The sequence below is a fragment of the Marmota monax genome, unplaced genomic scaffold (assembly GCF_021218885.2).
Source record: "Marmota monax isolate L192 unplaced genomic scaffold, Marmota_monax_Labrador192_F-V1.1 WCK01_AAM20220418_F8-fsc00145, whole genome shotgun sequence".
In the NCBI taxonomy this organism is placed as follows: Eukaryota; Metazoa; Chordata; class Mammalia; order Rodentia; family Sciuridae; genus Marmota; species Marmota monax.
The window spans coordinates 3,044,450-3,065,836 of NW_026695201.1; the positions used below are offsets into that span (position 1 = coordinate 3,044,450).

The following is a 21,387-nucleotide window of genomic DNA, read 5'->3' on the forward strand; positions in this document are numbered from 1 at the left end:
TCAGACCCCCCACACTCTAACTTATGACCCCCACCATTCTTATGAGGTGGCTTCTATTCTCAAAGTCACAAGATAACTGATGAGACCTGACTCTCAGACCTGTTTTTGAAAGTAGGTGGAAGAAGAATGGTGAGACTAAGAGCAAAAGATGAAGACCCCAGGAACCTTCCCAGAAGTTCCACGCAATAACTTCTCCTCAAATTTCATTGGCCAAAACTTAATCACATCATCAAATGTAACAGCAGAGAAGGGTAGGACAGGCAGTCTGGTAGCTTACGTATCATCATCATCATAGTAAAACCAGAGATTATTTCTGGGAAAAAAAAAAGCAGAAAAGTAGACACTGAGTGGACAAATAGCCGGTGTGTCACAACACTGTATGATCAGTGAGTTCAGCTGTGTGAGCTCAGCTGCACTCAGTGAGGAGCGGATGTGAAATCGCTGCCGTGGTGAAGGTGGGTGCTGTCAGTGTGAGCTTAGCAGGAAGTAAGAAAAATACAAAGTCAGGAGTGAGATTAACAACGTGGTATGGGGCATGTGATCGGTGTGGGATCATTGAGATGGTTAGGGTTGTGAACAGCTGGTCTGGGCTCAGTGGCATTGTAAAGCACAATCAGTGAGATCAATGAGAAGAGAGCGCAGTCATTACAGTTCCGAGAGGTGGCAAGGGTTGTGCAGAGTTCGTGAGGATGTGGAGGGCTGGTTCATGTCTGATTGGCCTGTAGAGATGAATCTACTATCGCTTCTCGGCCTTTTGGCTAAGATCAAGTGAGATGAATCTACTAAGAAGCCTTTCTACTACCAGCTGTGAGATACACACCTGTAACCCAGCCACTAAGGAGGCTGAGGCCAGAATTCCAAGGCCAGCCTCAGCAACTTAGTGAGACCCGGTCAAAATAAAAATTAGAAAGGGCTGGGGATGTAGCTCGGTGGTAGAGCACCTCTGGGTTCAATCCCCAGTACCAAACACAAGAAAGCCTTTATACCCATTTTGCAGCTTTTGGGAGAACCTTAGTTCATACAAACTTCTCAGCAAGATCATGGAAAGTTGGGAGATGCCCTCCCTGCTTTATGGAATCCATGCCCAGTCCTGCGTCTCCATCAGAGAATTGTGATCAGGGTCTACCTTCATTGGGCAGATGTGACATTTATAGGTATAGGTGACTGTCTTCTCAGTTCCAAGTAAGTTCCACTTTGCTGTTGTGCTTCTGTGGCCAAGTTTCTTCAAATTAGCAGCCGTCATTCATCACAGCAGGCAGGTTTATACACCTCCACCTAAAGCCAGAACTGCTAACAAATTACCTTGACATGTTGATTGCTTGCCTTATCTTACCCTGGAGGCCTCCAGAGTCTTCCTTCACATCCCCACAAACACTTCCAATTACCACATTGCTTTATCAGGGACTGTTTTCTGGGTGTTCCCTTCTGCTCTCCCTGACCTTGGTTGTCTGCATGATGCATCCTTTAAGTTCTTGCTGCATCCCTCTTAGATTTGCCCCTGCTCATCTCTGCCTCGGCTCCTCAAGGGTGTGTTTCATTGCCCTCTCTGGCATTATCCAATATTAACGTTCCTCAAGCAACTCTAGAACACCTATAGGTGGCCTCTGTCAGAGAGATTTTCAGGAACAGAATGCCACCCACATTGCCTTATCAGACTTCATGAGTTGCACAATGGAAGGAAATCATTACTTAAGATTTCAAAGCACAACAGAGAATTTCGACATGAACCGGGAATAGAACTCTTTGGATCATCCAGTCCGTGCCAAGCTAATGACAGGAAGGAACGGCTGATGAGTCACATGATTGCCAAGAATTGGCCCATATCCTTCCCGAGGTCAGTGTTCCCAGCTCCACCAAACCCTACCACTCTAAAGGCAGTTGCAAGTAATTATATAAAGTGTTACCACCGTGGAAATCCATTAAGTTAAGAGCCACACCTGAAATTGTTTGATTTTGGTTAGACGTATGATTGACACTATGCCCTTAAAATCATCATGAGCTTCTAAGAGATGACATTGACTCATCGACTTCTCTGTCATAATCAGTTATAATTCTAGAAATAAACCCAATGTGAATTCTTAAGAGCAATGGTCTGAAAGAACTGATATTTGAGAATCCACCATATCTTACTTCGCAGATGCAGCAATATATTCTTGGAAAATGACAAGAAATAAATCCTGAACTCATTTGTCAAGACCTAGCCATAACTGTGTACTCTCAACACACCTGAAAGACAAAGCACCAACTTTGCTGGGATAAGATACTGAGTGCCTTTCCCAAATGAGGATCTTGATTTGGATTAGCTCTCTTAGATGTGAAAAGTCTCCTTCCTTTAATAACATCCTAATGAGATAAGTTAGAAGTTCACACTGATAAAGTTACTACAAAAATCTAGGCTCAGTGGGCAAACTGTCTTTTGTTCACTGTTAGAATGAGGAAGAAGCAGTAAAAATTATCACCCAAGAGAATTGTATCAAATATCCTGCGTCACAGGAGTATGTCTGGTCTTCTTTGGAAAAATGGACTGACCTCACTCCCAGACAACACAGAACTTAATATAAACTTGGAATAGTGTGTTAGAATTTATAAAGTCATAGTTAACCTAAGAACTGGAAAGAATAACTGTTATTGTCCCTTCATTACAAAATAGTTCTGAACTATTGAACTCTATGTGTAAAATCAACCCCCTACTCAAAAAGACCATGAGAATCTCACCATATGCTAGATGAAGATGTGAGATCGTCAAGTGCTGCAACAGTCCTCTTGTTTACCTGGATGATCGATGAGTTTGAATCTTGGCTGTTGCAGCATGACTGATGCAATGAGACATCCCAGACCCAGAATGGGAAGCCAGGCAAAAATAAATAGATAGATAGATAAATAAATAAATAAATAAACAAACAAATAAATAAATAAAACAAGTCCAAGAATTATAGGTAGGGGACCAGTAATGGGAAAAGTCAACAGGGTTCAGATGCCAAAATGAGCCATCAGCAATCAGATGCATATCAGAATTCAAGCTTAAGTTTGTAGGTTAAAAACAAGAGATGAGTCAAATGACAGGAGTCTAGTGTTTGGAATCATACTGAAGGACATATGATACCTCCATACAGTGCCTGACAAACGTGAGAACTTGAAGCCAGTAATTGAATCCCCTTTTCACTTCAGGATTTCAGGATACACTGACCAGGAACAGACACTAAGGGTCAGAGGGAAAAAAAACAGAAATTGAGAATCTTTACTAAGACCCTTACCAACCTCTTGGTCTACATCCTTTGACCTCTTCTCAAAGTTTTCCAAGTGAAAAAACTGTATCTCCCCCTCCCAACACACTTTCTCTCTCTCTCTCTCTCTCTCTCTCTCTCTCTCTGGAAAACATATCATATGCTGCGGAAAGCACACATATCAAAGTAACTCTAACTGAGGTATAAATGATGAATATGCTGAGCTCTCTGAAAGGTATTTGAATTTGAAGGGAAAAACTAATTAATACGAAAGTACCCCCCTGGAACTCTGCCCCTACCACTCCAGAGGAACAGGGTTGAAAGAAAATAAAAAACTATTTCTTCTCTTAAAAAAAATTACTTAAGCATATGACTTGAATTATAGCTCTAAAAAATGTTGGTTTTCCTCCACAATAAAAAAAATATGTATTAATCAAGACTTCTAAGGACTCTGTTTAAAGGCGATAACTGATTCATCTCCCCTATCTCCCTTTTTAATCAGATATAGTTCTAGGAATAAACACAGACAATTTGAATTTTAATGATTTCCAAAAAAATGATACTTGACTATATAAAAAATTCAGACATTTTGGTTTTCTAGGACAAGTGATAAATTATTGCAGAGGCCCCACTGCACAGCGGGAAAATCATGAACTCAATATTGCCTGAGCCAGTCCCTCCTTGTGCCTGGTCCTAGTGTCTTAACAAGATAATAACATAGAATTTGCAGAGTTCTTATAGATAAAAAAAAAAAAATCATGCATGTGAAGTATCTAGCACAGAATGTGGCACAATGAATAGTAGCAAATGTTAATATTGGTTTGCTTATCTAAGAAATTTCCAATTATCTTTCATTGTAAACACATTTTTACCTAGTCAAAGAGAGAAGGAGAGAGAGAAAGGCAGGAAAGAACACCTATGTGTAGTGGTAGAAATTCCACTGTAAGAGCAGAAAACTGGGAAACCATCCCAGGCAGCAGTGTGTCTCTGCAAGACACCTAAACTCTCTGGACCTCAGCAGCTTTCCCATCTGAAAAATGGAGATGTTGAACCTATAATAACCTTGGTCACTTCCAGATCTGAAGGTCTCTGCCTCCACCTGATTACTTTCCCAGGCAGAAAGAAGGCTGTTAAAAGGCCGTTGCTGTGTAGGGACAGCCTATTCCTAATTGACCAGATTTTGCCCCACATTTCTCTGCATGGACCCTTCCACCTACAGTCCCCACTCCTACCTCTCATCTTTGCACCTTGACCAAGGGCACAAATGGACTTGGACTCCTAAGACCAGATGTAAACCCATCATTGATAAACACTTGCCCTGAGATCTGGGACAATTTGCTTAAGTTATCTGCGCCTCCGTTTTCTCCTCTGTAAAAGTAGAAGAATAATATTCACCTCATTGAGTTTTTATGAGAATTAAATGAGACATGTATATGAAAATGATTGATAGGCTGTACAGCATTGTGCAATGTTAATATAGCAACTAATTATTGGTGATTTACACTGTTGGAAATGCTCTGTGGAAAGTTCGATTCTGAGTCAGGACACTTGGTCATCAACCTAGGCTCCTGCCTTCTGTGGGTTTTGTGTGCCCAGAAGAAACATGCCAAGTGACATTGAATTTTGCTGGATTCAGATATTGATTCTGGTCTTCCTAACTGAGAAAGGAGGTTTGTTTAAACTTTCACTTACAGGCAAGTGACAGGAACTTGTTTTAATGGCCCGGAAAAGTTCTCACCCCATTAGCAATATCCTACCCATGTGATCTGAGGTTTGCCTATTTCAAGAGGCAACTGCAGAATTTCAGGAGAGCTGCTTATTACTAATTGTAACAAATCCATCAATTGCTGGAAACAACCACATATCTATCCCTACAACACCCCCGACATTTTTTAGTAATGGACATGGAATCCAAGAGCCCTCTCCCACTGAGCTACATCCCCAGCTCTTTTAATTTTGAGACAGGGTCTCACTACATTGCTGAGGCTGGCTTTGAACTTGTGATCCTCCTGCCTCAGCCTCCTGAGTAGCTGGGATTACATGCATGGGTCACAATGCCAGGCCAGAGCCCCAGTCTTAAGTTTTGCTGGGTTTACTATTCTGCACAATGCCAGCCTCCTGTGGTCACAAAGAGGCTCTAAGAAATGTAAGGCGGTCTAACAAGAAACCAATCATGCTACTACATCCTAAAATGTCCCCTGTTTGTAGTGCTGTGCAATGATGTAGAATCTCTTCCGAAATTTTGTCCTCCATACCAAAGTCTAAAAGCTATTCATTAATCAAAGGTTTCAAGCAGTAACTCTAGAATACAGTCCCATGTGTTGAGTTTTCTGAGCACTCAGCTATGTGGAAGTTTTTTTTTTTTTTTAAGAGAGAGTGAGAGAGAATTTCAATATTTATTTTTTAGTTTTCGGTGGACACACATCTTTGTATGTGGTGCTGAGGATCGAACCCGGGCCGCACGCAGGCCAGGCGAGCGCGCTACCGCTTGAGCCACATCCCCAGCCCCAATGTGGAAGTTTTAATTAGCCTTTTTCTCTCTCCCCCCTCCTCCGCCTTCTCTATTCCATCCCAGAGCTTCCCATCCACATTTCCAGGTCACATACCCCTGGACGGAGCTAGACCTATAAACAGAAAAGTAAGCAACTATTCATATGGTGTAACTGGAGATATGTCACAATCCCAACTGCCCAAAATATCTTCCCCACCAAATGCCACCGTGCTTAAAATTTCCAGTATTAAACTCACTGCTGTTAATCTTCTTCCTTTGCTTGATATTCTCCCCATGTCCACACAATTAAAGCTTATCTACCCTTCCAGGCCTTGCTCAGTATCACACTTGCCTGAAGCCTTTGGGATCCCCCAGTTAGAAGTGATCTCTAACTCCTCAGAATATTCACAAGGCTTAATTTGTACCTCTTTTATGATCTATGTTATTTTGTATTTAAACATACTTACGATCCCTACCAGTCACAATCTTGAAATTCAATTCCTCAGCTGGGTCTTATTTTTCTACTACTATCCCATCCCCCAAGCAACCAGGCTCAAAATTGGTAAAGAATCACTGCCTGTAATAGCTTGTATTGTGATTTGGATATGAAGTGTCCCCCAGAGCTCCTGCATTGATGCAGAAATGTTTGGAAGTAAATTATGAGATTGTGACAGCTGTGACCTAATCAGTTATCCCAGTGTGAATGGACTGACTGGGTGATAACTGTAGACATGTGGCATGTGGCTGATGGAGGTGGTCACTGGAGGCGTACCCCGGAAGGGATCACCTTCCCTCCTGCCCCTTACACACCTCTCTCTCTCTCTCTCTCTCTCTCTCTCTCTCTCCCCCCCCCCTCTTTCCTAGCTGCCATGAGCTAGGAGCTCTTCTCTGCCACACCCTTCTTCCATGGTGTGCTGCCTCTTCTTGGGCCCAGAGCAATGGAATCAACCCACCATACACTAAACTTCTGAAACCATGAGCCAAAATAGTTGTTCCTGTCAGGTATTTGGGTCACAGCAACCAACGCCTAACACAATCTGCATCTGGAATGTCCCCCAAAGACTCATGTGAGGAAGACCTGGTCTCCCATTGGTGGAAATCTTAGGATGTGGGGCCCCAATGGAGGTGACTGGAGGCATGTCCCTGAAGGTTGTATCTTGCCCCTGGCCCCTTCCTCAATTTCTCTTTGCTTCCCAGCTGCTATGAGGTGAGCAGCTCTGCTCTACCATGTGCTGTCCACCATGATCCTCTGCCTTTCCAGAGGTCTAAAGCCATGGGGCCAAGTGACCTGGGACTGAGACCTTCAAATCCACAAGCCAAAATAAATCTTGCCTCACTTTTTATCAGGTATCATCATGTTTGCCTCACATTTATCTCAGGTATTTTTTACTGGTGCGTATTATTTATATAGAATGGTTGACTTCATTGTGGCATATTTTTAATAGACATAAAAACATAATTTGATTAATTTTTCTCCCTAACACCTCCCTACCTCCTTTGACACAGTGATGGAAAGCTGACTAACACACTACCTGAGCCAGGCCCAGTAACACTTGCTAGTAACCCTAACTCCTCAGGAGGCTGAAGCAGAAAGATCATGAGTTCAAGATCAGCCTGAGCAAGATAGAACACCTGTTATGGTTTAGATATTAGGTAATCTCCCACCCCCCACCCACCCCCCCAAAAAAAAAAAAACTCATGTGTGAGACAATGCAAGAAATTTTAGAGGTGAAGTGATTGGGTTAGGAGAGTTTTAACCTAATCAGTGTATTAATCCCCTGACAGAAATTAACTGGGTGGCAACTACAGGCAGGTAGGGTATGGCTGGAGGAGGTGGATCATTGGGCACATCTTTACGGTATATATTGTCCTTGATAAGAGGACAGCTCTCTCAACACTCCCTTCCCACTCCCTCATTTTCTCTCCCGTCCTAGTACCACATCCTGAAATGCTTTCCTCTGCCACACCCTTCCGCCATGACCTCAGACCCAGGTCTCTCATGGACTAAGACCTCTAAAACCATGAGAATCAAATCAACCTTTCCTCTTCTAAAATTGTTCTTGTCAGGTCTTTTGGTTACAACAGAGAAAAAGGGAGAAGAGAAGAAAGGAGGGGGTAGGGGAGAGGCAGACAGGCCATCTGACCAGTGGGTATCCTACCAGTGGATGAATGGTAAGACAGAGCTTCACCCAGGCTGAGCTCTTGCTCTTTGCTATCTCTGTTCACTTAGATAGTTGAACTTCACTTCTCAGATCTCCTCTTATAAATTAAAGCCATTGGAGAATCATAAAATACCAGAACTAACCTGGCAATCATTGTTAAGTACCACATTGATTCAGCAAGGGTCCAACATTACTTGCATTTATTTTCTGAAGTGGTCTGATAATATGTATACTACAGTGAGATTGGTTTGTTTGTTTTAAAATTCTTTTATTTATTGATGGACCTTTATTTTATTCATTTATTCATATGTGGTGCTCAGAAACGAACCCAGTGCCTCACACGTGCTAGGCAAGCGCTCTACCTCTGAGCTGTGAGATATTTTTTTTTAGAAGAAAAAAAGGTCAGGAAGAGTAAGATAAAGCCAAGGGAAGACTCAACACAGAAATAAGTTTCCTGTGCTCCTGTTTACTTTCAAAGGTAGGGTAAATTCAGCTTTGAGGTTCCTAGAAACCAAAGCAAAAACTATCAAAGCAAAAGCTTATTGGTTGATCAAGAAAATACAGCTCTTCCTGATATTAAAATCCAACAGAAACTGATGTAGAAGACTTGGTGCTCAAACCCCCCAACGATGATTATGCCAGGGAACTATTTCCCGCAGCACCCTTTCACACAGAAGGGTTCCAGTTATCTATAGCTGCACAGAAACCTCAAAATAGCGGCTTGAAATGATAACAATTATTCATTGTTATCTCAATGGGAATTGACCCTACTCAGCTAAGCAGTTCTCCCCTAGGGTTTCTTACAGTGCTGCAGTCAGATGGTAACTGGGTCTGGAATAATATGGAACCCAAGCCTGGAAGCCTCAAACAGCTGGAGCTGGAACAACTGGTCCTCTCCTGCTATCTCCAGTGGCCACTCCACGTGCCTCTAGCCTGGTAGCATAGAGCTGCAGAGGTTGTACATGGCTGCTCAGGCTGAGAGGGAGAGAGCCGGGCAGGCTTTATCACTTTTTATGAGCTAGCCTCAAAAGTCACACAGCATCACTTCTGCCACATTCTATTTACTAGAAACAGCCTCGAAGACGTACCTATATTCAAAGGAAGTGCAACTAGTCTCCATTTTTTCATGGAGGAGTGTCCAAGAATGTGAGAATGTGTTTTAAAACCACCATTAATGATAAAAAGAGAAACCTGCAATTCACTAGGAATAAGCACTATTCCTTGTTTTTATTCGTTTGCTTGTTTGTTTGTTTGGGTATTGAGTATGAAATCCAGGGGCATTGAGCAACATCACCAGTCCTTTTATTTTTTTTATTTTGAGGCAGGGTCTTGCTAAGTTGCCCGAGCTAGCCTTGAAGTTGTGATCCTTCTGCCTCAACCTCCAGAGTCACTGAGATTACAGGCACTCACCCACGCAACTGGCAGCACCATTCTTTTGAAAACCAAAGAAGGGATTGTCTAACTGGATCCAGGGATAAAACTTAGAATATGTAAAGTTTTGCTGTCAAAAATGGTCTCCACTACTATAAAAGGCTATTTAAACGTCAATTAATTAGTTAGAATTAATTAAATAGAATTTAATTTTAAAATAATTAAAAATTTTCAAATAAAGAAATAATTTAAATATTGTTCTAATAGCCACATTTCATATGCCCTATAGCCATACATAGCCAGTGACTACTCTTTTGGTTAACACAATTACAGAACATTTCCACCATCACAGAAAATTCTATTGGACAATGCTGCCCTAGAATAACAAAAGAACAATATTTCCCTTAGGTATCAATCAGAATGGCTTCCCCCTCTAAGATTTTAGGCATCTAGATATGGTGGCATACCCGTGACATCTCAGCGCTTCAGGAAGCTAAGACATAGGATTCCAAGTTCAAGGCCAGCCTGGGCAACTTAGACCCTGTCTCAAAATAAAAAAAAATTAAAAAGGGTAGGGATGTAGCTCAGTAGTAGAGCACACTTAAATTTAATCTCCAGTATCACAAATTTGAAAAAAAAAAAAGATTTTAATAGGTATTGGGCGGCCGACATGTTCAAATGTTAATATTTCGACATGTTCAAATGTTAATATTTGACAAAGAGTACAAACTGCATGACATCCATGTTGCTAAGGAAGGATAGTTAATACAAATTAAAAACCAGCCCATCAGGAGTAGGTTTGCCTCCTCTAAAGAAAATGAAGGCTTCTAACCAAGACCCAAATAGCTGGTCTCCCTCCTCCAGGTGGAGGTCTTCAACAGAAGGTCTGCCAGCAAGACCAAGGCTTCCCTTCAGACAGCTGCCTGAAAACTCTGCCCTCCAAAGAGCTGTGAGGAAAAACTGAATCAAAGCTACAAAGTTCATCCGTCATGCTTTCATTAAGTCAACACTTACTAACAAAGTACAAATGCTGTATGTTTTGATCCGAATTTAAAAAAAATTTTTTTTGAATAGATTTTACTAATCCCCCTGACAAAGAGCATTTGTGAAATTGTATTCCAGCACCTCTAAGAAGTCACAAGCTATTCTGAGTAGGTTTGGGGGCTGACACTACGGGAAAACTGCATGGGTATACCACTCATGTTTCTCCTAGATAAGACACTATACCTATGCTCTCAAAGCTTGCTGAATCCAAGTTCTCCTAAAGGTGAATGCAGTTCTACAAGGGGTTTATAAAAAAAAATGCCTTGCTCATTTGCCTTTATCCTGCCAAGAAAGGGTTTCTGATTCTTGATAAGTTGAGTTGCCTCGTTGCAGAGATCACAAATAAAATAAGATCAAAACAAAACTTAAAAAAAAAACATCTAGCTGGTGAGTTCATGAGAGTCTTCTTTTATTGTCTGATATTGAATAAATCAGCCTGAGTGGTATATTCACTCCAAAATGGAAACTCAGCCCCTGTAGTTTCTGAGTAGCCATCCAAGAATCATTGCAATTTGCTCTCCTGTTGCCTTTTTGCTCCCAAGCCATGCACACAGGTGGTTGTGATGAAAATATATCCACAGTACAGTTATGATTCTCATTCAAGATTCAATAGGATGCTAGGATGCTGCACTAATGGTATAAAATCCTGCACTTTGGATTTTACAATTATGGATGCTATGGTTCTCATAGACCAAACAGATGCTGGATTATAAAAAGCAAAGTCTAGTCAGGAATGTGCATCCTAAATCACTTAATCACTTCCCAGTGCACTCAAGAAATGTCCCGGTTTTTTTTGTTTGTTTGTTTTTTCTTTTGGATAATAGATTGTGAACTCAGGGGCAGTTTACCACTGAGCTACATCCCCAGACATTTTATTGTTGTTGTTGCTGTTTATTTTGAGACAGGGTCTCATGAAGTTGCCCAAACTGGCCTCAAACTTGCAATCCTCCTGCATCAGCCTCCTGAGTAGCTGGATTTACAGGTATGTGCTACCACACTTGGCAAGAAATGCCTATTTTTAAGTGTCATCCTTTTCTGTGAAACTATCAAAGAAAAATTGTTGCAAAATGTACCCCTAAGCAGCTGAAAGAGTTATCTGGCTATATATAATCATTACATATAAGCCAATTTAATTGCAAATATTATCTGCCAAAACTGACGATTGGGGATTTAGAAAGTTTGAATTCAAGCCACTCTATTTTCTAGTAACATAAAGAGGACATTTTTGGTTAGTGACAATAAAATCATATCACCAGCATAGAGAATAGTTATTTTTGTACTTCTTAGAATAGGGGTGCATGTAGCTAGCTCATGAACAAATTGTTTTAAATCATTAAGATACAATTTTAAAAGAACTGGAAGAAGCAGAGACAGAACACGGTTCAGCTTTGTAAAGACTAGAATTATTATCTGATCCATTGTCAGACCATTCCCAGGAATGCTCCTTGGGGTCTTAAGTTCAGAGAGTGCATAAGCATTAGTTACCCAATCTTGTATCCAGGCTGCATTAATACTCAGCTTTACCCTCCCAGTTCAATTTCTGGCATTCTTCAGCTTGCTCTGAGTCTCAGGAGGCTGACTTACAGGAGATACATCAATAAGATCCCTTGCCCTCTCCTTTCTAGAGGAATTCAGCCTATGGGAGGCACCAATGCAAGATTAGAGGATGGGAAGTAGAAGGTTAAAGTCCCTGTCCCTCCAGCTCTCTCCCTGCCAGGCTACCATGTTTAGCTGCACTCTTTAACCAAAGGGCATAGCTCAAGTCTGACAGCATTCCTCCTAGAGTTACACTCTCTGGATTCCAGGAATCCTTCACTTCCTTTGATCACTTGGGGCTGGTAGGTTTGCAGTGTCTTCCTGCTATGGTTGGCCCAAAGTACTACTTTTTTTCCCACCCTACCTATACCTTTGTATATTATTCCTTTGATTAAGCTATTCTGTTTGTATGAACTATTTCCTGACAAGCTCTGATGACACACCAGTTCATTACTTGTTACCATGCACAAAGACCAAAGAAAGATCTGTTAAATTTATACACAGTCTCAGATTTCCTGATTTTTCCAACACAGCATAGAGTCGAACATAATCAAGAAAATAATTGTGTACCTAAATCCAGCCTGTACCTCATAGAAAATATTAGTCAAAAAAAGATGTAGAACTATTGTTTATAGAAGCATTGAAATGAAAAGTCCACCAAAATGATGACTCTATGATTTGATAGAGCAATACTGCCCTTTAGAAAAAGCAAGAGCCAGGGCCTGGAAGTGTAGCTGAGCGCTTGCTTGGCATGTGCAAGTTCCTGGTTTCCATCCCTGGCAAAATTAAGAATAAACAAATTAACCACCGATTAGTTCAGAACTTAAGCAGTCCTGGCTGTAAGAAGTCTTTACTAGGTGCTTTTTGATCAGTAGTACTACATGAGGAAGTAACATCAGGACCCCCTCAGCAAACAGTCTTGTTATCCCAAAGACTGATGTGGCTGTTCTTGAGTTAAAGGCCCTGAAGCAGCCCTTCCGCCTACCGCCATGTTGCAGGAAATGAATGAAATCCTTGAAGTCAAGCAGACCTGCTTCCGAATCTCTAAGTCAAAAACCATTTATAAAGTGGAAGAAATAATATTTCCAATGTAAGGCAGTTGTGAGGATTTAAATAAATAAATACGTATAAAATACCTAGCCCAGTGACAGATTCATCAAAATCACTAACAAATGGAAGTTCAAACAGGAAACCCAACCGGAGGAAACCAAAGACTTCCATCCTAGACCACCAGAAAATCAGCGAGGACATCAGGGGCAAAGAGTACATTGATAAAGGGCCCCTCCAGAGTCCCATTGGTCGTCCACACTTTGAGAGTGTTAATAATGGATGGATTCACTTCTCAATTCCCTTCTGAAAGGAATAGTCACCTAAGGGAAATTTCTTATTCTCTGTCCTGGAATATCTCCAACTTTTCTTCTTCTCCGAGCATTTTATGTTTCAGGGCTAATTAACACTTCTCCCAATGCACCAGAGTGATCATTTCTGGCTATTACAAACTAGCTGGGAGGTCGGCGCTATTCAAATGGGCACAGACTAAAACAGGCACCTCACTGGCACCCATGATGCCTTCCGGCTGGCCACAAGCTCCTCTTGCACCCAGTTCTGGAAATTTCCTTAGTGCAGTGCCCAACTGGGTCCTCTGCTTCCTCTTTTGAGATTGCCCCACCTGAGTGAAAAACATTGCCTTTGCCCACTCGGCCACGTCAGAGACGGGAAGTTAAGATCACCATTTCCTCACCAAAGTGACATCTTCCTTTCTATGGCTTGGGTTATGCCAACGTGGTAGTCAGCTTTGCATCTCTGCAACCCAAGATCCTGAGAAGAACAAAGCAAAGGAGGGAAGATGTATGATGGCTTACAGTTTCAGAGCTTTCAGTTGGTGGTCTGCTGGCTCCTTACTTTGGGCCTGCTGTGGGGCAGAACATCATGGCAGAAGGTATGCTGGAGGAAAGCTTTCCAGTTCATCGCAGCCAGGAAGGAGAGAGGGAGGGAGCAGGGACAAGATTTAGTCCCTCAGAACACACCCCACTGATGAGGTCAGAGCCCTCATGATCCAATCACTTCCCAAAATCCCTGCCTCTGAACATGGCTATATTGGGGACCAAACCATTAACACATTGGCTTTTGGTGGACATTCCAGATCCACATCATAACAGCCAGGGACATGTCACTGATGCTACTTCTGGATAGAATTCATATTTTAACAAAAAATTTATAAAACAAGATTCTTCAGTAGGACTATGAGGAAATGAGACTGAGGACGAATTCTTTGGGCAAGTATTCCAAAGACTGAAACAGGATACAATGTATTTATAAGACAAAACACACACACACACACACACACACACACAGAGGTGAGAGGCCCAAAGACAAATCAAGGCAGAATTTTTGCCCTCTCTCTGGATTTGGTTTACTGGTCCCTAACCCTGTGATCATGGGCCCAGTTTTCAACTGATCCTGAACTTGCTGTTCCATGGAGCCTCAAGACCAATGTCCCGATGGACTCTTCCATGAAATGTTGCTTGGTGAACCGAGCAAACTCAAGTAGAAAGAGATCAATACACGGAGAACAATGACTGTGTACCAGGGATTGCACAGCGTGTTTTTACACATTCTGTCAGTTAATCCTAATAGTAACCCCATAAAAATAGACAATGTAAGCCCCATTTCGCAATTAGAAAAACAAGGACTTGAGAAGTTAGGTGACTTGCTCAAAATTGACTTGTAGAATGAGAACTTGCCCCATGTCTCCTGTTTCCTAGTCTGATCTCATTCTATTCTACCACACATTCATCGGAGATTTTTCCATTATTTAGCTCTAGGACCCTCTAACACATTCTTTACTCCTCTATCAATTATTCATCATTTACACAAAGCTGTTAAAAGACAGGGAATTTCAGTCATCCAGATACCCAAGTGTACAGCAGCCCCTATTCTCCCATTTATTAGATATAAATAGATGCTTGACAGTGGACAGCTAAATCTGTTGCATAATAAACTACCCCAAAACTAATGGCTTAAAACAATTTTTTTTATATATATTAGGGATTGAACACAGGGGCACTGAAGCACTGAGCCACATCCCCAGCTCTTTTTTTTTTTTTTTTTTTTAAGAGATGGGCTCTTGCTGAATAGCTTCACTAAGTTGCTGAGGCTGGCTTTGAACTTGCAATCCTATTTTCCCCCTGCCTCAGCCTCCAGAGCTGCTGGGATTATAGGCAAGCTCCGCTGCACCCAGCTAAAACAACATTTTATTGTCTCATGATGCTTTGGGTCATTTGGGCCATCTTTCCCTTGATCTTGCATGAGCCCATACACAAAGCTATGTGTAGCTCATGACAAGGTTAAACAGGAACAGCTTGAAGCAACAGAGTCTCTCTCTCCATGTGGTCTTTCCTAACAGGCTTTTCATATTAGGTGATCTCAAGGCCACTTGCAAGAGGACAAGCCCCAAGTACAAGCATTTTTCAGTCTTTGGCTTCTCTCACATGTGCAGTCACTGACTACAGCAAGTCTCACAACCAAACCTAGATTCAGCCCCTCTGTTCAATCCCAAAAATAAATAAATAAAAAATAATGGGGTTGGGTTGTGGCTGAGCGGTAGAGCACTCGCTTTGCATGTGTGCGGCCCTCAGTTTGATCCTTAGCACCACATAAAAAATAAAATGAAGGTATTTTAAAAAAATTTCCCTTTTAAAATAAATAATAAAAACAGATTGTATTTGCAGCTAGGTCATTTTCTCAGCTTACTTCCTCTTTGAATTTTGAATCTCCCTGTGCACCATTTAGTCTAAACCGATCCAATTACCTTATAAACTTGGTGGGTTTTCTACATACCAGGTTATAGCCCACTACATTAAACAAAAGCTATACCCACAATCATTTCTAAGACAAGCCTCTGCTTCGTCAGCATGTCAAGGTGCTATGCAAAAAATACTCTTTAAATTCTTAGAAGCCCTTTTGTGTATCAAGGGGAGACTAGTGGATATCAGTTTAAGTCCTTCTGGAGTAGTAACAGAGTCTTTTTGCCAGAGCAGTGATGTGATTTGTACCCTGAAAATATTTCTTCTCCCCGCCCCAGTACTGGTATGATCCATTAGGGTCATTGCTTTAATAATCTGTTACAGTACTGGGGATTGAATTGAACCCAGGGCACTCCACCACTGAGTTACTTCCCCAACCCTTTTTATTTTTATTTTGAGATACAGTCTCCCTATTTTGCTGAGGCTGGCCTCAAACATGTGATCCTCCTGCCTCAGCCTCTTGAGTCATTGGGATTACAGGTCATTCCTGGTCCCCGAGGACATTTCTCACCTGAAAAAATCTTTTGCCAGTCGGAGAGTCTGGAAATGTGAAAAACGTTTTATTTCCCAATTTATCACATCCTGAATCCTCCATACTTACTTTAAATTCTGCTTAAAATTGAATAGATCTTTGGTTTATCTATGTCTTCTTATATCCTACTATATAAAAGTTTTTAAAAACTATTTGACCTCTTCAGTGTTCTAAATGGATATTTCCTTAAGCCAAATCCTCAGGAACATTCATTAAGCTCACTTTCTATTTTCCCAGCTTCTGAGGTGACAGTATTGCCAATAGTTGTACTATAAAATGTGACTTGCCCTTTATCAGCCTCTAGTTTCCTTTCAAGTCACCAGGCTCTGCTAACACTCTAGTTGCTGCCCCTACACCCTCTGCCAGCCTTTCTGACCTAAAGTCAATGTCACAGAGTTGAGATTTTTGTTATAGCAGCATACCGTGCTGGGTATCAATTTTATGTCAGCTTTCATTCCTGAGATTAAACAATATCTTAACAAAATTTATTTCTTGCAACTCTCTGAATTATCATTATCATTATCATTCATCTGATGGTCATGCCTAGGATCATTTATGCACCTGCATATATCTGGGACATCCTTAGGGATTGGGCTCAGCTGTCCCTTCCAGCCACATGGTATTTAATTCCAGGATTCTTCACACTGTTGTGGTTTCTGGGTTCCAGTATGACAAGCCCCAATGTGCAAGTGCTTATCAAGCCTCTGTTTTCATCAACTTTATTTTATGTCATATTAGCCAGAGTAATATGCCCTGAGCCCAATGGTAGGGGAATATATTAGGATGTGAATACTAGGAGGTATGATCCATTAGGATCATTGCTTTAATAATCTCCTACAGTGCCAAAATGTAACTTTCAGGCTTTTTTCTGTATTCCAAATCAAGTATATGTAATGCAGTATTTTGTTCATCCAGGCAAATTTGGAATATATTTGTTAATTGGATTGAGGGTGTGTAGAGTTTTAAAAAAAACACAAAGACCAGAAAAACTAAGACTACTTCAGTCTTGAAATGAAAAACACTATAAAACAAAACTAACCATTAAAAAAAAATGTTTTTTCCAGGAACAGTGGCACATGCCTGCAATCTCAACAACTCCAGAGGCTGAAGCAGGGGGATGACAAGTTCGAAACCAGCTTCAGCAACTTAGTGAGACGTTGTCTCAAAATAAAAAATAAAAAATAAAAAAACTGGGGATGTAGCTCAGTGATAGTATTCCCCTGGAGTCAATCCCCAATACCACATAAAACACGAGTTTTTCTCTCACCATCTTTCTATGTTCCTGTGAAATAAATGTCTTTTCTGACCAAAGGTCTTTAGAGAATCATGAATTTCAAATAAATGACTCCGATTCATCAACCTTGTATCTGTTATGGTCATAGCAATTCAAGAAATAAATTCTGTAGGAATTTGCAAACTTTTCCATCCTAAATAACTGTTTGAACATCTGAATGATCATACAATGAAGATTCTCCCATATTTGCACAAGAGAAAAAAGAATTAAACAGAATTACTGGCATTTCAAACCCAGTATTTGAATTTTGCTAAGATCAAATGTTAGACTTGATTTGTCTTTCCCATTTGAGGATATAGGTAAATTTAGTTTTTCACTAAAATAAAGAGAATCAGGAATGTGTTTTAATGGTCTCAGAGGCTCTCTTCCGATCAGTCATTTTCTCCTGAAGAGGTTGGGGTTTTTCATCAATAGTCGTGGATAATGATGAATGCATTTGATTCATGATATCTTGCCTTCAAGGACTCATAGGCCATAAAACTCTGTGCCAAAAGACACATTCTTCCCTTGCTACCAGTGTGGTTCTAATAATCCAGGTTTGTTTGCACTATTTTCCCCCATGCAGCAGAATATCCAATAAAGGGCAACAAGGGGATTCGCTGAGAACTCAATTTGCATGTGGTGGCTTTTGGTTCTGTTCTGTTTGCTTTCTTGCTATATAATTAACCCTCTGCCTGACTTTCCAGTTCTAGCAAACGATGTTCCTACCCCAACCTAGAGGACAGCAGGAGGAGTTCCAAATCTATTCCCTGGGATCAGAAAGAGCCATTAGTACACTCTTTAAGAGAAACAGTTACTAATCAGCCCTTCCAAATGTATAGATCCTTCTGTGATGATGATCCTGATGATGACGGTAACAATAGCCAGTGCTTATTGATCCCTCATTCTGCCAAGCACTGTTCAAAGCACTTTGTGTGGATTAACTCATTTAATCCTCACAACTCTATGAGGTTGGCACTAGGATTATCTCCACTTTCAAGAGAGAGGCATTAAGGTATAAAGCAATGTGTTCCGGGTAATGTAGTTTTAAATGACAGTGTCAGGATTTGAACCCACCACCAGCTCTTTTGCTTCAAAGATAACTGGTCTCATGCAAACCTCAGAATTCCTCACAGCATTTACAGTCTTGGGACTGCACCCTCAACAGTTAAGTCACAGATGCTCATACATCTTGATATTAGTTATCAAACTTTTTGGGGATTCACATGAATTGTTGATAGGAAGGCAACTTCAGATGCCTCTGGCCAGACACCTATGGCCAGCAACCTCTCAGCCCCTGACCTTCTCCTCTTGGTTGTCTCCCCTTGGACTCTATATTCTCCTGTAACTCAACTAGATGACTACCTGCACCACTATCTCTGCAGATATGTCATGTCGCCCAGTCTTGCAAAGCTGGGACTCTCCTGTGTCGGCACCTTTCCCAGTCACCACCACTACATCCTGCCCCAACACAGAACCAATCAAAACACGTTTCCTGAGGGTCTGCCATACGCCAGGCACTGTGGGAGGTAGAGAAGACAGATCTGCGGAGTGGAAGCTTTCATTTACAACATTCCTGACTCCCAGTTCGAGAGACATGATCGGTTTGGGGGAAACACCAACCTGGAAGTCAGGGGAGAGCAGGGATGTTTTAGAAAAGATTCAGACTAACCCACCTTTATAGTCCCTTCCAACCCCACCCCCACCCTCTTGATTTCTCTCTAAGGCAAGCATTTATTAGTTTGATTTCAACACACACACTTGTACCTGTAATTACTATATAATGTCTGTTTACTTTTTTAAATGAAAATGAATTTAAATTAATCTTGTTTTGTGAATTTCAAGGCACCCCCTGAGATAAATGAAGACACTCCAGGGTGTCATCAAGTGAGTGCTAGGAATCCTTGCTCTCAAAAGTTGAAAAGCAAGTTCATTAAACCTTCCAGGATCCAGAGGGGAGAGATGTATATAGCTATATAGACAGAGAGAGCACATTAAAGGGAGTTTTATATGTACATTATTCATATATATATATAGATATATATATATGCACACATACACACAGATACATTGAAAGGTGGTGTACCAAAACGTGGTTATCTTTAGGTGAATGGTCTCCCCCGTAAATTTACCATCAGGGCCATTAATCTCTAAGTTCTCTGCACCACAGAGAAGATGCTCAGTGCAATAATTCCAAAAATCCCCTTCACCGTTTATTTTGAGTGCCCATAAGAGACACTCATGGGAGATCTCAGAGAAGAAGGTCAAAACAGCATCCAGGTGAATTTCTTGAGAACTCCTCCCATTAGTGATGCAGACTGAGATCATTGGTGAGAAGTCTCCAGAAGTTCTTGAGATTTACAGTAGACTAGCTCCCAGATAAGGCCTTTCAGAGCTCATCATTTAAGCATTGCAGGCTAAGATCACTGCCGGGTTTCTGTTCTCACAACTAAAAGGCTCAGGGGGTCACTCCAGTTGAACTGTGCTAACTGGGCTGTGCAAAATAACCCCACAAGAGACATAAATACCTTTTTCTCTGGGGTCGCTGTGATGGCTCCTCTGACCTTAAGGGTCTGCAGAAAGAGAGAGAGAGCGCAAGAGCACGCACTGACCCCTTTTATTGAGGAGAAGCTATTCAAATGAGGCAAGGGGTCAGGTTTCAGGGGGCTGAGTCTATCTTCATGATGTCCACTGTCAGCAGATTGACTGACACCTGGGTAGGCCACACCCAAGGGCACAGTAAGAGAAGGGGACACACACAAGGCACTTCCATGGAAAATTCTATCCTAAACAGGGCAGGGTGTCATATTACAAAGGAACAGGTGAGCGTAGCTTCACCCATGGGGCTGTAGCAAGACACACCCATGCACCAGACACCGACCCTCGAACCCAAGAAGGGTAGGGAAAGCTCTGCCACTTTTCTGTGACTAAGCACCTCAGCACCCAGCTGGGGAGTATGATTCAGTCACATGCAAGGTTGGTCTCCCACATATCACCTAGGATTTTGCTAAGCAGCACATCCAACAGGTGGACCTCGTGTTTCTATCCTGCTTTCCTCCATACCTGAAAAACACAGAGCACTTCTTTTTTCCTAATTCAATGTCATGGCCTGTGACCAGGCCATGTTTGGGGTGCTACCAATGACCATCAAGAAGAAGAGGAAAAAGAACTGAGGGGTTCCCAGTCTTACCCGAGAATTTCTCAGATGTTGGCGTGCATACAAACCACCTAGAGATCCCTCGGGTCTGGGATGGGCTCTGAGATTTGGCATTTCTCACATGTTTCCACGTGATGCCAATTTTTTTTATGTAAATGTATCTTCATGCTTTTGCAACAAACATACATTATTTGTATAATACAGAAATAAGAGCTTTAAATGTTTTAGATATGTGATAGAATACATGTTCCAATAGCAATACAAAAACAGAATCACAAAACATATATGTTAGAGAGCAGAGAAGTCTTCCTAGAAAAGTGTTTTGGTCCCACAGTGTACCTTGAGGAAGGTGAGATATTTCTGGAAGGTAAAGATAAGCACAGGGGGCTGGGGTTGTGGTTCAGTGGTAGAAAGCTTGCCTAGCACGCATGAGGCACTGGGTTCAATCCTCAGCACCACGTTAAAAAAAAAAATGAAATAAAGATATTGTGTCTCTACCTACAACTAAAAAATAAATATTTTTTTAAAAAGATAAGCATAGGGCAGGTGAAGGGCACTGCATGGGCAAAGGTATGTGATACAGCTCTGTTTATCAGACAACCCTGATATTGCTCAGTGTGATGGGGACATGTATTGTTGCAGAGGAAAGAGATGAGGCTTACGAGAAAAGTAAGACGTCAACCCAGAGGGCTTTGTATGCCAGCCCATAAACACAAACCCATAAGGGTTTTCTCTTAAAGACAATAAGGAGTACAAAAGAATTGGAAAATTAAGATCTGTGCTCTATGAAG

At 41.4% G+C, this 21,387-nt stretch overlaps 2 long non-coding RNA genes across 6 annotated transcripts in view; one reads left to right on the plus strand and one right to left on the minus strand.

Moving 5' to 3' along the window:
• Positions 1–21,387, minus strand: part of LOC124082571 (uncharacterized) — a 149,560-nt gene that overhangs the window by 121,757 nt on the left and 6,416 nt on the right. Inside the window, exons 1-2 of one of the 4 annotated variants that reach the window (XR_009225371.1) lie at positions 3,104–3,661; positions 2,716–2,813 (exon numbers count right to left, since the gene is read on the minus strand). The exons of the other annotated variants lie outside the window; for them this stretch is intronic. This is a non-coding gene — a long non-coding RNA (uncharacterized LOC124082571). Of the gene's footprint in view, positions 1–2,715; positions 2,814–3,103; positions 3,662–21,387 lie in introns of those variants that run through there. 4 annotated transcript variants of the gene reach the window in all.
• LOC131423613 (uncharacterized) lies at positions 344–17,517 on the plus strand. Of its 2 annotated transcripts, none has more exons than XR_009225375.1 (3): positions 344–455; positions 11,198–11,274; positions 17,231–17,517. It is a non-coding gene; the product is annotated as an uncharacterized LOC131423613 (long non-coding RNA). The 2 variants fall into 2 exon arrangements; XR_009225376.1 differs by lacking the exon at positions 344–455 and adding an exon at positions 7,781–7,887.